This window comes from Amblyomma americanum, chromosome 2 (assembly GCF_052857255.1).
Source record: "Amblyomma americanum isolate KBUSLIRL-KWMA chromosome 2, ASM5285725v1, whole genome shotgun sequence".
NCBI lineage: Eukaryota > Metazoa > Arthropoda > Arachnida > Ixodida > Ixodidae > Amblyomma > Amblyomma americanum.
The window spans coordinates 70,757,307-70,774,395 of NC_135498.1; the positions used below are offsets into that span (position 1 = coordinate 70,757,307).

At 43.4% G+C, this 17,089-nt stretch overlaps 1 long non-coding RNA gene across 1 annotated transcript; it reads left to right on the forward strand.

Annotated features, from left to right (window-relative positions):
- Positions 1-374: 374 nt before the first annotated feature.
- LOC144118666 (uncharacterized) lies at positions 375-7,205 on the forward strand. The gene is made up of 3 exons (XR_013312093.1): positions 375-436; positions 6,044-6,106; positions 7,061-7,205. It is a non-coding gene; the product is annotated as an uncharacterized LOC144118666 (long non-coding RNA).
- The last annotated feature ends 9,884 nt before the right edge of the window (positions 7,206-17,089 follow it).

The window sequence follows — 17,089 nt, forward strand, 5'->3', positions numbered from 1 at the left end:
CTTCTAATAAATATTCTTATATTGTTGCTTTCCGTGTGTAGTGCTAGCGTCTTTTACGCCCAAGTTGATCGACTGGGCTGTTTGCTTCATCTTTGTGTTGTAATTAAAATCCGGCGAGCAATAAAATGCCTGTCATTCAAACACTGCCTTCATTACAGAGTTTCCGACATTCTCTTCAGTACTGCTCTTTATTCCGTCCTTCCCCAGAGTTAACAACTTTTTTCTCGTTATTTCAGCTATGCGTGCGAATGGAATTCCACCGCTGAGTAAATTGCCTGTCATGAATTCGCTGCTTTATCGTCAAAATTTCTGACATTCGAAGATATAGGGCACTCCGTCCCTGCTACAGGTATATATACCCCATCTGGATGCATTTTCTGCTGTATCACCAACAGGAGCAGAAAAGCTTGGACTTCGTATTCTGAGGCATTTCTCGGTAAGTACGCCAGAGCCATGAGTTCCCCATAATATGCGAATTCTTTGTCGACACTGCACAACTCGTGGGCTGAATGCCTCTTTGCGTGAGTCTTCAAAGTGTACCGCACACCAATCCTCGCTTTGAATGTCCGGTCGCTGCGATGCCGCTAGAGAACGTTAAAACTAATACGAGTGATGCTATTTCCTGAGTTTTTTCTCATTTAGCGGATGATCTTGGAAAAGCTCATTTTTCCTTTCTACAGAGCTTTAGATTTGGTAGGGCAGACAACAAACCAAAAAAAAATCTCTTCATGCGTTCGAACAGGAATGTAACAAGTAGACACAGCATTTTTCTCCGTAGTATATTAGTAATACTAGCTGTTGATCTTATGAATTTAAGAGAATACCGAAATTGCCTCAATGGCTATAATGTTTGGTTGATGCACAATGTCCAGGATCTGATCGTTGCCTGAGCGGCACTAGCAAGAAAACCTGTATGTACACAGGTTTATATGAGCAAAAATAAACATAGAGTAGTAAAACCTTAGCGAAAAATGACAAAAAAAGAAATATAAAGTTATATTGAAACTGCTGAGAATCCCGGCTGCAGAGCCTTCTACGACAGCCTATGTCAGAGATCACAGTGACCAGTAATCATATAGCGAGCCGTTAAATTACGTTCAAATACAATCTTTAAGGCATATGTTTTGTGGTAAAAGATAACTGTATAGGTCTTATACTCTTCTTTTTATGCATGCTTCGCCAGACTGCTTTTTTTCTGCTTGTGCAAAGACCACCCTAACCGATTTAACCACAATCTGTGTCGCGACGTGGTATTCCTTGGAAATAACAATATGGGTCTTTTGGTCTAGCGCTCAAATGACGTTCTGTGGACAGATATTTTCTGTCAAGGATAAAGAAAGCATTAAATATTCTGCGCTAGACGCCTTCCTTAAAATCATTCACAATTTGGTAATCGTATCCGCGTTGGCCAATTAAAACTTTAAAAGATGTAACGGAAGTGGACCTATATCAAATGTTTTGCGATATTTCCTTCAAAGAAATAATAACACATAGATTTTGCTACCATTTCTTGGCACCGTGTCGATGTGGCGCTATGAATTTTTTTCCTTGCCATGAGAATGAAACTTATTCTAGGAGGTTTTAGGAGGTTTATAACGCTATCATAGCCGTTGCTTTCACACAAATGTAGACCTTCCTTATATTCTGTGAATTTATGTACTAAAAAAAAACGAAATGAAATCTTTGGCATGTGAAATGTCAAAAATTATTTTCTGTCAGACGGACGGTCAAGAGCTCAGTGCAATGTCATGAATCGCGTCGGATGCACAGGACCTTGACAAGATGACATAAATTGTGCGAGGTCTTTGCGAGGTCTGGGTAAAGTAGTGATTACCTCAACAAACATTCAAGATGGCGTGAAAGGAGAGCAGGAAATCTTCTCAACGAAATATGGGTAACTTAGTCCGGTGTAAGCAAAATTTTTGACCACAGCCTTCTAATTTTCAATTTAGAATGTTTCACCAAAGAGGCGATACCGTTGTTACTGTATCAGATATAAAAAGCTTCCAAGCCGAGGCTAACAAGAACAGAGAGAGGTCTAGGAAAAACTCTCCTGAAACATAAGCGTTCACTCTCCAGTCTGGAGCTGGAAACAAAATACAGTGTTCGGAGATGAGCATGCTATTCTTAAAAACCGAAACTGAGGTCTCTACGAAAAATTAGGGAAGTAAGGCGCAACGCGCATGAGCAGAGGCTGAACACTGTCAGCAGCAGTCAAGCAATTTCGAGAATAGAGACACTCATCGCATTTAAATTACGCTGCATCATGGGTGCCAGACATGTTAAATCCTGACAGTGTGCGCTGCATCACGCCAGGGTGGATAATATCTCGATTCACATTTGCCACCTATAAGCATGGTTTGATTGAAAGCAACTAATGCATGTTTGGTTTACATGGTCTCGTATTCTGTACAAAGAAGGCCCAATTAATAGTAAATCTCGTGGCTGGTTGTTAAGAGATCAACTTTACTTATCTCTAACATTCTTTTGCTTGCGAGCACTAGTTTAGGAATTCATGCTTTGCTGCAACAGAGGCTTGATAAGTTTTGGGGCAAAAAATTGGCCAACTGAAGCTTTTTAACAGCAACAAGTACAAGGGAGTATCCGTGTATGCAGACATTTAGTGCAATCTTCAAATTGCAACAACAGCAGCTCGACGAAGGCGTTGAGGTATAAAGGCATCGGAAGTCCAGCATTCGACAAAATAGTTCTGAACATAAGCAGTGGTATATCCCTACCCTCATGGATTTGCATGGGCTTGAAAGAGAAACAACCGAGATGACCCATTTTCCTGTGACCTTCACGACTTAAGCTTCAGTGACATAATCGACGCAGACAAATTTCCCTCTTGAGAGCTCCGTTTTTCTTTAATTGTTAGTCGGTAACATGTCCGTAGGTAGACGATAAAACGGAGTCGAGCGAGTAACTAACATTGAGTGGTCTATGGGATAATAGCGAAGGAAAGATCTAAGGAGCGATGAAGAGCGTGGTATCTCAGAGCAGGCCGCTAGAAACTATGCTATTTCAGTCCCGCTCTAAAATATATCAAGCCGTTTGATTTTCGGTTGGTCCCGGATCTAGGTTTACATTGTAACGAAGTTGATTCTTGGTTCACTGCTCCTAATGAGCGCGGAATTTACTTGGAGTGTAAGGCTGCGCAAATACATCGATTCGAATCTTGTCCGGTCAAGATTTTAAGGCCAGAACGGAAAGGTAATTACCAAAAAGAAAAAGAATTTTCTCGAGTGCAAGCCGGCCGAATTAGAAATTGAGAAAGTTTGAGAACGACAGCAGGGAAAACACGCAAAAGAAACATCGCTGACCTCATTATCGCAGCCCTCTTCGTGCAGTTCACAATCTTCTGTGCCATCAGGTGGACTGTAAATGCTGAAGTTTCGGAACTAGCGCGCAACCACGTTTTGAGGGATGTGATCTCAGGCTGCAGCAATCTAACTGTTAGCGACACGCGCCTCATGCGGCCTGTTGAAGTTCGCTCTCGGGCTCCACTGGTCCCATGGAATGTCTGGCTCTCTTGCCAGCGCTGTCGCTTGTGCCTGTAGCACTTCTCTGCTAACTGGAAGTCGGCAGTGTAAGGACACCGTCTCCTTGTTGCCGTGATGTCAGCGGAAAACCGCGTGTGAAAAGCTTCCACTACAAAGGAAACGTGTTCACGCTGCCACACGAAGCTAAAACTGGGTCAAAAACGCAGCCAGTGCTCATGTGTGCTGTTTTTGGCATCGGTAAAGATAGTAACGGATGTAGTTCCTTCGTCTGTTCCTTCGTCTACCTAAGTGCTAATTTTTTGTTTTCGTGCGTGGTCGTCACATTAAAAAAAAACACAATGACAAAATCCTTGAATCGAAGCCTACCTAATAGTTTCATAAATCGTGTTTTTTTAGAACTACCGCCTAGATTTGAATAAATGTGGTAAATAAATATTTCCTAATAACAACCATTCTCACAGTTAGATACAAATGAGCAAACAAATCTTGAGCTCTTGCTCACTTACGCTGGGTTTAGAATTCGAATGTGTCCCGTTACGTGGCGTCATTGCTATAGCGACTTATAAATGCCACCGAAAATTAATCTTGGAAATGGGAAGAGCACGAGGAATTTCGCTCAAGTGGCTAGTATAGCCTTGTTCTCCTTTCGAATCACGAGATTGGCAGATCGACGAAGGCTCATTTATTTGTTCAAGACCGATGATGTGTCCATCACTGCAAGGAATCGGCCACGACATGACGAACTCCATTTGGCATGGACCCACACGTCGCTTGTGGCATTTCATATCCCTGCAGTTCACATTTCGCTCACCTATTTCTCCTGTAATGTATCTCAGTGATGCGATGCTTTCGAAATGTCCGAAAAACACAATTTGTTCGCCATTTCTGTCTAAAAACTTAACAGACATCTATGACAAGGCCAAACAGCTCGTCATTGTTGCTGTTCTTTGCTGGTTGTTTTGCTTCATACTCGCTCAATATTTGCTCCGATGTGTTTTTTTCGCACTATATAAGCAATACATGGCAGGCATTTGTTTCATAACGGGTACAACTGACACAGCTGCTTTGACTTCCTACCGATAGACTATAGAAGGGTAAATAAAACAGGGCCAACGTCCACTTCACATTCACTGCACATTCTACAGTTTCCAATTCGGAGATTTATTTAATACATTTCTCATATCTGAGATGAATGTTGTGGTTGCAGTAAGGCTGTTTGGTAATTTGGTTTCACAGAGCAGCCCTGACGTGTAAAGCTCGTTGCTACTTTTCAAAGCTGGATTTAGAAAATCTCGCTACGGGAAAGTTCGACCTCTAAGCAAGCAAGCCTACAGCAACGTGCGAAGGACCTGTCCACTATGTGCTGACACCCAAATCATGGTCAGGGAAGTCTCCACGCCTGGAAGTTGTTAAACAAATTCATCTTTATCTTGGTAATCATAGTACTTCATACACTCCAAGCTGGACTGAAAATTAGAAAAAGGAACTCCCGCCCATGCCTGGGATTCCTAGCAGCCCGCAGGACAGAACTTATAGCGAGGGTAATTATTTATCCTTCGATTTACCTCTGAACGCGATGTCGAAATGTTTTTGTAAAGAACTAAAATCTCACCTATTGTTGCGAAACTGCTCCTAAAGTCCTCCATTAGCGAAAAAGTACTCGTCTGCAGGCCTATTACCAAAAAATATGCCCTCAGATGCAGGAGTATCTACTGCCCTTGATTTGATACGATGGGCTGGGCACAGCGGCTCAGCGCCTTACCACTGAGCCACGGTTGTAGGTTCCATCAAAAAGGCCGCACCATACTCAGCCCAAAAACTATTTTTCCAAAACTATAACTCGATTCATGGCGACCACGGCTGTTGATTTGCCTCATGAATTGCTTAATAGGATTTTTCCATGCACAGTGTTAAGCAGCGTCCTTGAAGTCATAAATATAACTTTTTTCGCAATACAACTCACCACTGTATAAAGCAATTCGCACGTATTTCTTTGAATTTCATTGGAAACCCGCACATGCTACTGTCTCTATTTTGAATACTTGAATTTTTACATTTTCTGTTACTTTTATCTCACCCTCTATCCTGGTGCGTATCCTTTTCATTATTCAGACTTGAAAGGAGTGCGTGTGTGCACACTGCCATGTGTGAGTCGAGCAGATGCTAAAACCTGTAGCGTGCGCGTAGTACGGATGGTTTTACATGCGTTCGGTCATTGTATTTATATTTCAGACATCATATGTGTTATGCGAATGGTTTATAGGTGACATTCCCAAATTTTAAGAAAAGTGATCAACTCGCTGGTGCACATGTTGAAAACTTCGAAACTTCGCCTTTCATGTCACTACATCATAAAACTGAGAGTAGAATTAAAACCAGAGTCAATGTGAAATGGACCCCGAAGCAACTATTCCTAACGGCAAGGCTGTATAAATTCTTGCAAGAGACACACTACATCATCATCATCGTCGTGGCGAACGAATGCACAAGCCTATATTATTTTTTCTGCACTTTAAATATAAAGACATATTACTTTACAGGCCAAACAAACATGTCCAACTTCTTCGGAGTCAATCTGCTGGCTTTGGTGGGCGCTATGATTGGTAAGTTTACGAAATTAACATTTTGATGTGAAATATATTTTACTTTATTTTTCGCCAAGTTAGGGGGAACGCAGATTTGTTACCGCGGCTAAAACGACACCGAAACTTTCTCAAATTATCATTCCCCGCGGCCGCCGTAGATACAGTTGCTCCTTTTGGTGAAAACGCCGCACCATCTGAGCCGTAGTCATTGCTCGATGAATTTCCGCTCCTTTGCCACCCGTCTCTCTTCCTACTGTGAGCAAACATCCATAATTGCCACAGTCACGGGAGAAAAGGCGTTAACTGTTCGAGTTTACTCAATCCCATTGCCTAAGCCTATCCCGTGAAAAAACTTGCGACGGGAAATCTTTAACTAATATTTTCTTCGCAAAAAGCGCACCGCTACTGATACATACTTTTTATATATCGACCCGGCAGAGAACTATGCTAGCAATCAAGCAACCAACAATACTGAATGCAGATTTCCCGAAGAAACCTATAAAAGAACCTTTTCACCACGAAGTAGCAGTCGAAATAGTGGAGTCTGAACCTGTCAGTATATCTGGATTAGAAGGACATCTAATAAACTGTCAAAAGTTGAAACTATTGACAGTGGCCCTGATTAGTACCTCGAGCGATGAGTATCACGCGCGGTACGAATCAGGGTCCTGTCATTAATTTCAACTTTCGGCAGATTATTTGATTTCCTTCTAAACCGGATATAGTTATAGGTTCAGAATCAAATTATTTGAAAGCAACTTCGTCCTGGAAATTTTCCTATTTAACTTTGTTCCCCAATAATTCAAGTTTTCATCGCGGATCTTTGTAAATGCATGCGGTTCATCCTACAGGAAGCGTCTAATGAAAATTCTGACGCATGTGCGCCCCTATGAACGGCTAGAGTACAGCAGCAATCTATAAATCTCTTCAATGAAAACTTCCTAACACATTTCTGTGGTCATTTTTTTTCAGCGCTGCTGACTATGGCACCCAATGGAGCAGAGGCGGTTCCTTCATTCGTTATGGACGCTATCAGCAAGGCTGTGGGGAGGGAAGAAGACACGACTAGCAAGGAATGAAGTTCCCCGGTTGCTGAATAAACACGGGCAGTGAACGACATTCGTATTTGCTCCTTTCGAAATATGCAATCGAAAGAACAAATTCTTCACTGTCAAACATTTCCTTTTTTTGTAAACAATTCTTCTCAAACGCCACTACACAGCTGAACCTCTCGCATTCTACAATCATCGCTTGGTGATATAAAAATTTTCTGGCTGTAACGCGCCACATGGTGGCGGCCAAATTCAGGCAGAATAATATCCGGATGAAAACGATGCTGACGCTGCCGCTTTGATCAGATGGCAGTAAATACTAATTAAACACTGAATAAACTGAACGAAAAAGCTCATTATAGGCGGCGCTTATCGTAAGGAAGGTAAAGCAGTGTTCTTGAACCAATCCTTTAAAAACAGCGCATTCAAGACAAGTAAGAAGGAAACTTACATTGGCACTTCTCAAATCACGTTTCCGTTGTGTTATTGAATACGATAAAAATTGCGCTGTTAACACAAACTGGAAACGAAAAGCACTCCACACCCTATTGAATACCAGGCAAAACATTCGGCTTCGCATTTTGTGACGCTGCTCTCTCAGAGACTACAAGCGTGTTGTACTGGTATAATTTCATGAGAAATGTGATGATTTCACAAGGGGGTGACAATAGTCTTTGTAAGAGTACATGTATTTATTCACTGCAAAGCGAAATCTGGTATTTTGAAATAAGTGATAGTCTTATTGCCTTATACCTTACATATAGAAATGAAACCGGCCCGCCTAGATTAAACCACTGATGTTAACTTTAAATAATACTAAGATTCTAAACGGGCGATATTATGCTTTGGCGCCACTGAGGTTGCAAATTTGTGAGCTATTAAAAATTTATTCCGTCCTGATTAGCTTCAAAAGGCTCAATGGATCTATAAAGTTTCCTTAAGAACAGGACATTCTGCCCGCTTTGAGGTAAAGACTCTCGAGGTTTCCAAATTTTTAAAATTTTTAATTTATTGAAGTGATCATTTAATGTTGACAATTCCAAGTACCCTTGGTCCAGCTTGGCATTTTCAATGGCTGCTAAAAGTCTGGTCTTAACGTACACCGTGAGGAGCAAAAGCACAGAACAAGACGGGACTGAGGCAGGCGAAAACTCCGCCCTGTGTTGTTCCCCGTTTACGCCTGCCTCAGTCCCGTCCTGTTCTGCGGTTTTGCGCCTCAGGATGTCCTACCAACTGGCCCACAACCAGGTCCTGCTAAGTTGACGTACAACACTCGCAAAGTTAGTTGAGAGAAATATGCATTTTTAAAATGTGTTCCTGAAATTAAGTCTTACTTATCTGATAATGCACCCTACAAAAGCTGGTTCCAGTTCAGCTATTATACTTGTACCAATGGTATCCTCCCCCACCTCGTACACTCCATGACACACACCCTAGACTAGAGACCACTGCTTTATTCACTTTACGATGGCTACTAACCGCACACCACGTTCAACTTCCGCACTAAAAAGAATCGGAGAGTGCAGTTTTGGTTATCGTACTACAATTAACTAAGAAGGTGAAATTAATAAATAGATGCATGATTTCTTCGACCATCAAGTCCTTGAATAATGACTGGACCCCGAATAATGACACCTGTGTAATGCCAAATGGCCTTGAGTGTATTAAAAATAAAATTATTAAATGAAAAACTAATGGGTTTTAATAAGAAATAAATTGAGATTAATCAGAAAATTTCTCCTCTTCTATTTAAATTAGAGTAAAAACGCCTGTTTATTCACACTGTCGTTCCACAAGCTCTTGAGAAAGAAAAAAGCTGATCGACAAACGGAAGCAAGTCAACAACCCGGTTTCTAATTCTTGCGTCCCACCCAGGCCTTTCCAATTATTACACTTCTCTTTTATGTGCCAAAACGTGATTCCTAACCAACAGTCTTTCCATCCTTCTGTCTGGTAACCGCTAAAATTTTGGTCTGTTATGAAGGTGCCTTATAGGGGAGCTTTATCACTTGCTGACAGAAACAGTAATGTCATCGCTGATAACGAATAGCTCGGTTTGCTGTACGGTGTTTACTGTCCGAAATCGACTCAGGCTATGAGGGACGCCGTAGCGAAGGGTTCCGGATAATTTCTACCACATGAGTTTCTTTAGCATTGCCTTACACAGGCAATGTACAGTACAGGGGCCACTACGATTTCGCATCCATCAAAATGGAACCACCGGGGCCGGTGTCGACACCGCGTCTTGAGGGTAAGCAGCAGAACACCATAACCATCAGCCATCTCGGAGGCTTCCGATGACGAATGTTTCAATGACATCGTTGCAGTGTTTTAAAGATGCTGCTGCTGTTGTAATACACGGAATATACATTCGCACAATGCTTCCTATAGATTTTACAGCAATATATTAATCTGAACAGGCAAAGTGGATTCTAAGATTGAAGATTTTCTTCAGCGGTTGTGGTGGTGAAAATATTTTAAAATTTTTGAAACTCATGGACCTAAATTCATCAGTCACTTCTGCCATCGTTTGTACACTATCCCTGCTGCACAGCTCTCAGCCACAGGTCCGCAAGGTACGTAACACGGACCCGCGTTTCAAATATTTTAACGGTAATTCTCTCCTTATTTACTTTGCTATTGGATTAATGAGCACCGTTTGCTAATTACTGGGGCACATATTTTATTTTAACCTCTATAACCTTCATCAACTCAAGCTCGTCTTTTGGTTCCAGAGAACAAGATTTTCGCCAAAACTCTTCACGTGAAACGAAACGCTTTCTTTTTCTTTCAAGATATGCTGAGCCTCCTCTCTATACCCTGGATCGGGACTAGATCGGGTGTTTCTCGATTTTGCCTTAGCGTGTGACAACGTACACCATGATTGCTCCTTCTAAAAGAAGTCCTCTATACGTTCCCCGCCGCATCACACCATTGCTATAGTGATTGCTCACTAACAGCGCTCTGTTTTTAACAGCCAATGGTGATGTTTCGTATGCACGTCCTTTAACATACGGTGGGCCACAAACTACCATGTGGGACACTTTTTTGTTGTTAACATACACAATAAGCGCAATAATGCAGATCGCATTTCCTCATCTATTAAGCTTTTCGCCTACGATTGCGTTATCTTTAAAAAAATAGTCATTATGAAAAACTGTTCTTGCAACTTCATTTTGATGCATCTGTAATTGGCCTAACAACTCGCTTATTACTGTGGGTGCTAATAACTGGACAGGTATTACAATCTTGCGCCGTTCCAAGGCACGATTGCTTTACCTCTACAGTTATATTTCTGTGTACTTGGAACTTTTCATTTTTTATCAATATGTCAGAGTTAACTTTTCATGCCATGCTGAAAATATACATCCCTTACAAACTGATCGCACACTCTGTTAACTGCTTAGAAACCTTTCACAACCCTCAGGAATCCAGAGTTATCATTGAGCCAATAAATAATCCGACGTTGCGAAGGTGGCTGAAACCAGGTTGAGTTGGACTGATGTGAATCATAACATAAGGCTCTATGGTGAAAGCTCATATGCATACACAACTGATAAGATCCAAAACTGATTGAACGAATCCGTTGCGATCATTCAGTAATATACGGCGCGCACACTGGGCTGAAATTCGTGTCTGAGATATAGCACAAGGCCTAAAATTGCAACGACGCTATAATATTACTATGAATGTGACCTGCTCCACTTCAGAACTGTCAGAGTGGTTTCGTAAGTCCAGATTTGATTTGACTCTTCCAATTAAAAATGACACTAAGAGAGCGTCCCCCAATATTGCATCTCTTTACCGTGTCTATGTACAATTTCTGTCTGCTAGAATGACACAGACAGGACGCATAATAAGACCGTCTCTTCAAAGAGGTTGGCAGAAAAATCCCCCACAAAGACATCTCAACATTTGTTGAGTCCGACTGTGGTCACTTAGGCCACCAAAATGTTCTTGGTAATTAAAAGAGAACTTCAGCCACAGCCCTAATGACTAGTCAGTATTAAGCAATCATGCTCTATCACGAACACTCCGTTGCACTCTAGAGCCAAAGCACTACTTCACTACCAATATCCAAAAACGCAGTATTTGCCGGAGGCCTCTCTGACACTTGCCGAAATAAAATTTTCGCGAGTGCTGGCTTCGAACCTGCGGCCACGCGAACACGTCAGCTCGGCTGGCCACTTCACGAGAGTACTATGCTATAACAGCAAGCCATCACTAATCATGTTCAACTGCAGCACTCTTAATCTGCAGAGCACGTTGTCGTGTTCATCAATTTCAGTTTGAACGCAAAAAGCACTATTACCTTCCTACCCAGCAAACACCGCGGGTGGTCGTGAAGGCTCTGAGACAATCACGAAAAGATAGGAAATCCGCATAACTGGGTCCCTGGTTCAGTGGTCACTTCATTCGCGCGTTGAGCTACATGGCGTTGAGATGCGTTGGCACAAATGTCGCATTTCAACATTTGCCCAACGGCGAAGTTTAACTACAGGAGACTAGAAAAGTTGCCGCGATTTAAAAATCAGCGTTCAAGACCGGGCGATTCTGCTCCGAGTTGAAACGCGCGCCTGAGCCTTCGAGGCAAGAAGAGGTGCTGGTGATGTCGACCTGCAAAAGCGTGCTTTCGCACATTATTTCGTGCACAGCAATGCTAAACCATCATGAATTTTTCAACGTCCAAGGGTTCTGAGTTTGGGACATGTATGACAATTTTTTTTTCAATCTGCATCATAAAATATAATCCTGTTTTGAAAGGGAATCGCTCTGACATTCCCGATAGCAGAATAAATATTTTTATCATTTTACACTTTTATGGTCTGTAGAATTATTGCAATCATCTATTACCAACCATTCAAGCAAATCTGGACAATTAAAAGTAAATCATTACAGGTATCACAGAAAGATTACAGTCAACGATACATTAGCTCCGGTTCAGGCCACAAACTCAATTCCATTACCTTTCAGGAGTTGTGGCTTGGCGGTCGGGGTAGGGTTAGTAATCAACTGGTCACGATTTCAGATGGCAAGGAAGCCGCACTGATTCATTTTATTTTTGGAAAAACTAGTGTAAGAAACTAGTGACACACTGCATCGACCAGCGCTGCTAGCGATGAAGTGGACGACGCCCGCATTGGCCGTAGCATAAATAACAGAGCTCCGAGCGTAAGAAAGGGACCACGGGGCAGATTCATGCGGATAGACAGCATTTTTAGTGCTCTTGCCGGCCGCATACTGCCAGACTTCGAGGAGACCAATCCTCCAGCTTCCGGGTCACCACACCTGTATATAAAATATAACCCTGTTGTGAAAGGGAAGTAGTCTTTGACCATCCCGGAGGCAAAAGAAATATTTAAGTCTTCCTACAAACTTTCTAGTCTGGATGCAAAGTACCTGGACCCTTCCGTTCCAGTCCCGGAGTTCCTAAACTAAAGCTTATCACGCGCGTACAACGCCAGCCTTAAGGACCCAGAAGCTATGGACCAGTTGGCCAAGCCGGCGGTCAGACTTGTGAGTCACCGGAAGGTGCTAAGAATCTCTGGCTCTCTACACGCCGCCATTGTAAACTGAATCTGACAACGTTTAACGCTGGAACGTTATCCAGTAAGGCCAGCCTAGATGTTCTCCTCCAGGAACTTGCGGGTATTAAATTGGATGTCATAGAGCTTAGTGAGGTTAGGAGGACAGATGAGATGTGCACAGTACTAAGGGGCGGGCATGTACTGTGCTATCATAGATTAGCGCACAGACGAGAAATATTTGTGGGATTCGTCATTAATCAGGATATAGCTAGGAACATAAAGGAGTTCTATATTACTAACGATAGGTTGGCAGCTATTGTAATTATGATAATAAGCGGTACAAGCGCAAGGTGGTGCAAGCCTACGCGTCTACACCCAGACATGGTGACCAGACTGTTAAAAGCCTCTGTGAATGCGTGGAATCGGCAATGAACAAAGTAAAATCGCAGAACACAGTACTGGGGCTGCATTCCGAGTTCATAAAGAAAGCTTAATTATCTGCCGCAGCAGCCACGACTCATTGGTCAAAACGCCGGATGTACGGATGTCTGTTCGGTTGCGACTGTGAACGCCGGCAGGATGTGCACTGCCTTGCGTTTGCCGCAGCGAAACATCCAGGGGCGCTTTTGCTCTTGCCGAGAAAAGGAATGCGGCCAATGCGAGAGAACAAACATTCAGCCACAAGTTTGGGGGCGGATTAGATTCGACTGTAAAGGAGTAATATCAATGCTGCTTTATTGACCGCATTGACTCCTGCAAATATGAACAATTGTTCAGGCACTCTTTTCTCCACCGTAAAGGCCGGAGGTGCACTTAAAAAAGAAAATATTGTACTCAACCACGCATGGCTTTTCAGTGACGGAAGGTGGCCTTTACAGCCGTCGATGGCCGATGGTAAATAAAAGGCAGCTAGCTGGTTCGCACAACACCGCGTTTGACTTTTATCTGGAGGAAATGGGGACGTAGAGGAAAATTTGTAGCATGCACTCACTCGCTGCACAATGCGCACTTCATGCCGAGCTGAACCAAGACGCCGTGACGACTTGCGTCTCCAACATCGCTGAATGTAAATTGGGGCTGTGTTCAGACGGTCGTGCAGACGGTAATTTACGTTTTTCATGCCTTTTATGCAGGCCGTGCCAATAAATAAAAGGGATGAGCGAAAAAATCTTCTTACTGTGTTTCTCTTTATACATGCGTTATGAGACTTTACAGACGAAGTTTTCATAGGTTCGCCATGGTAGGAAGCGCACGCATACCCATTGACGCCTGAAAACTGTCTTGCAAGCTAGCTCGCGAGCTCAATGCAGAGTCACACCACCGCGGTTATGGAAGGCCGCAAGAAACGCCGAAAAACCACCTCTGGCATTTCAAACGCAGCGGTGTAGTAGGGCGACGCTCGCGACTGATCATCTGTGCAGATGCGCGTTTTCACGCTGCCAAGGAATTACATACGGCCATGTTGCAGGACGTTTCAACACTTAAGAGAGAGTTATAGAATAGGAGTAAATGCAAGCATTTTGCGCTACATTATGATTTATGTTACATCATTCAATGTACGCAGACGAGGTAACTCTGGTGACAGTGGCGCCATCTCATATGAAAGAAGAGAACAATTTCTGCAACAAACCGGTGCTCTTTGCGCCTAAGAGGTACAGAATCGTCCATGAAAATAAGAAACAGGCAAAATTTGTCGTCCATTCATTTTGTAATAGGCAAGATAAGACGAAGCGAAAATCCCGTACCAAGTTTATAGCCAGTTCACGGGCCGAAAAAAGCGGTAACATCGACGAGTTCACTTCGAAGCGAAAGACTTCACTTCAGAGCGTGGATCTTTAACCTGCATTGACATCGCACAAGACATTGGCGCTTCTTGTGTGTTTCGCATCCAACGAAACGCGGCGGCCACGGCCGGATTCGAACCCGGGAACTCAAACTCAGCAGCGCAGCGCCATAACCATTGAGCCACCGTGGCGTATCAAGAATAAGCCACCGTGGCATATCAAGAATAAGCCACCGTTGCTTTGGTGCGTAAGGCCAAACAAATCATTTTAAGTAAAAATAACATGTTGAATAAATTTATAATCCTATCTAAACTTCCTATCTAAAGAAGTATCTCTGCCCGAAGAGAGTAGATAGTTCCCGGTAAGGCGTACCGATGCAGATATGACAACAGCAGTCTGAGGTGAATGGGATTGAATGATCTGGCTTTTGCAGGACGAATACGTAGAGTGTTAATTTGCACCACAAAAAAAAATGTTATTGAGGTCAGCGTTGTTTTGTGATGCAGAATCGGCACATAATTTTCCTATGCGAAAATTGTGGCCTCGTATTTTTGCAAAATGCAGTTACGTGACTCAACAAATGAAGCACTTCGTCAATAAATAACATGAAAAGTAAAGCACCCAAGCTAGAGCCTTGAGGAACTTTCATGGTTCCAGCCTTTGCAAATAATACTTCATTGTTCACTTGAACACTCTCAGGCTGCTTTGAAGTCATTGTAAAGGTAGACCACGTATTCCTAAGCAGGTTACTTTGTGCAAGAGGGTGCAAAATATATTTGTATCAACAGCTTTTGTAAGATCGATGAACACTGCTCTAACGAGAAGCTTTCTTAATTTTGCCAGTAAATTACAGCAGAACAAGCTCAGTTAAAAATCCTTGACGCAAACTGCATTGGGGATCTGAGAGTAAGTTGAATTTCGATAGTAATGCTTCGAGTCGCGTAGGGATTGGCTTCTCTATAATATACAAACTCCACAGTAGTTTAAAGTTTAGTCAACCCTTAGCCCGTAAGGAGCCACACCCACACAAAATATTTTGATAATTCAAAATGCTGAATAGAGGATCGAGGTTTTACCACAGAATACTTCGAGAAGGCTGGAACGAAAATAAACCTTGGCCAGATGTGTTGAGCGAAGAAATTTGGTTTTGAATTTCATCGAAACATGTGAGACACAAGTAAAGAGAAAATTCAGAACTGGGTAGGTTTGGCAACGTTGGCTGCTCGCAATGTCTGCAGAAGAAAAGTGGGCATTGATGGCATTAGAAATGTCATTGAGGTCAGCGTATGCTCATGCGTCGTTTTTAGTTTTGAATTAATTATTTATTTACAATCTCGAGGGAACGAGATCACTTTTTAAGAAATTCGTTAATCAGCTGTCGTTGATCGCAGGTGTTTGTTAACATTTTTAAATATTTGAATTTGATACTACAGATGTCCAGCTCGTTTTAAAATTGCGAACACACGCGAGAATACAATCAAAATTTAGATCTGAGGATAGTGTTAAGTCGCTGCGGTATCAGCTGTCGTTGATCGCAGGTGTTTGTTAACATTTTTGAATATTTGAATTTGATAGTACAGATGTCCAGCTCGTTTTAAAGTTGGGAACACACGCGAGAATACAATCAAAATTTAGATCTGAGGATAGTGTTAAGTCGCTGCGGTATCATTCATTCAGTCATTTGTAGCGCCCTTTGCGCCACGCTCCTCTCGCAGGCCATGACACGTGGCGCCGGACAACAAAGAGGAAGTTGGGCTAGGCCTCCGCAGCGCGAGAGGGCAAATAAACAGTTGGAACCTCAAATGTGTCGGAGCTAAGGCGAGAAATAACCTGCTCCTACAGCGTTGGCGACCCGGCTTCGAACACGCAACCCCATCCTCCTACATGGATTCCGCTGGCTAATCCGCACTGCGTACCGGCGGCGAGACGCCCCAGAACGCTCAGCCTCTCGGTGCTACGATGGCCGCGTACCAGCCAGTCAGCCTGCCGCCATTTGGCCGAATACCCCCGCGCCTGGCTCCTGCAGGTTGAGGCGCATTTACAGCTGCAACGTATCACCATCCAAGGCACCAAGTTCCTCCACCTGGTGTCCGCCCTGCCACCTGACTTCGCTGAGGAGTTAGTGGATGTCATCAGCTCGCTGGACACGGCACGCCCCTTCAGCACGTTGAAGGCAACTCTCCTCGACCGCAAGTTCGCGTCCGAGCACACCGAGCTCCAGCAGCTCCTGAGCGCTACAGAGCTTGGTGACAGCCGCCCTTCACAGCTCCTTCATCGCATGCGGCAGCTCCTCGGAGACTCCGCTGCTCAGCCCGACTCCCTTCTGCGTGAGTTGTTGATTCAGTGTCTTCCCCAGAGCATGGTCCTCGTCCACGCGGCTGCGGGTGATATCTCATTGGACAAGCTCTCTGAACTCGCTGACCGTGTTGCGGACTACTCACAGCACCCCAACATTAGCTCTTTCACCACTCCGCCTCCAACTACTACCACCGACACCCAGGTGGGTGGCGAGCATAGAAACCCGACTGAATGCTCTCACCAGACGGCTCGATATCCTCGCGCCTTTGGGACCTCCAGTGTTTGCTCAGACTCGCCGTTTGTCGGGAGAACGCCTCGCTACCGCTCTCCGTAAGTTTG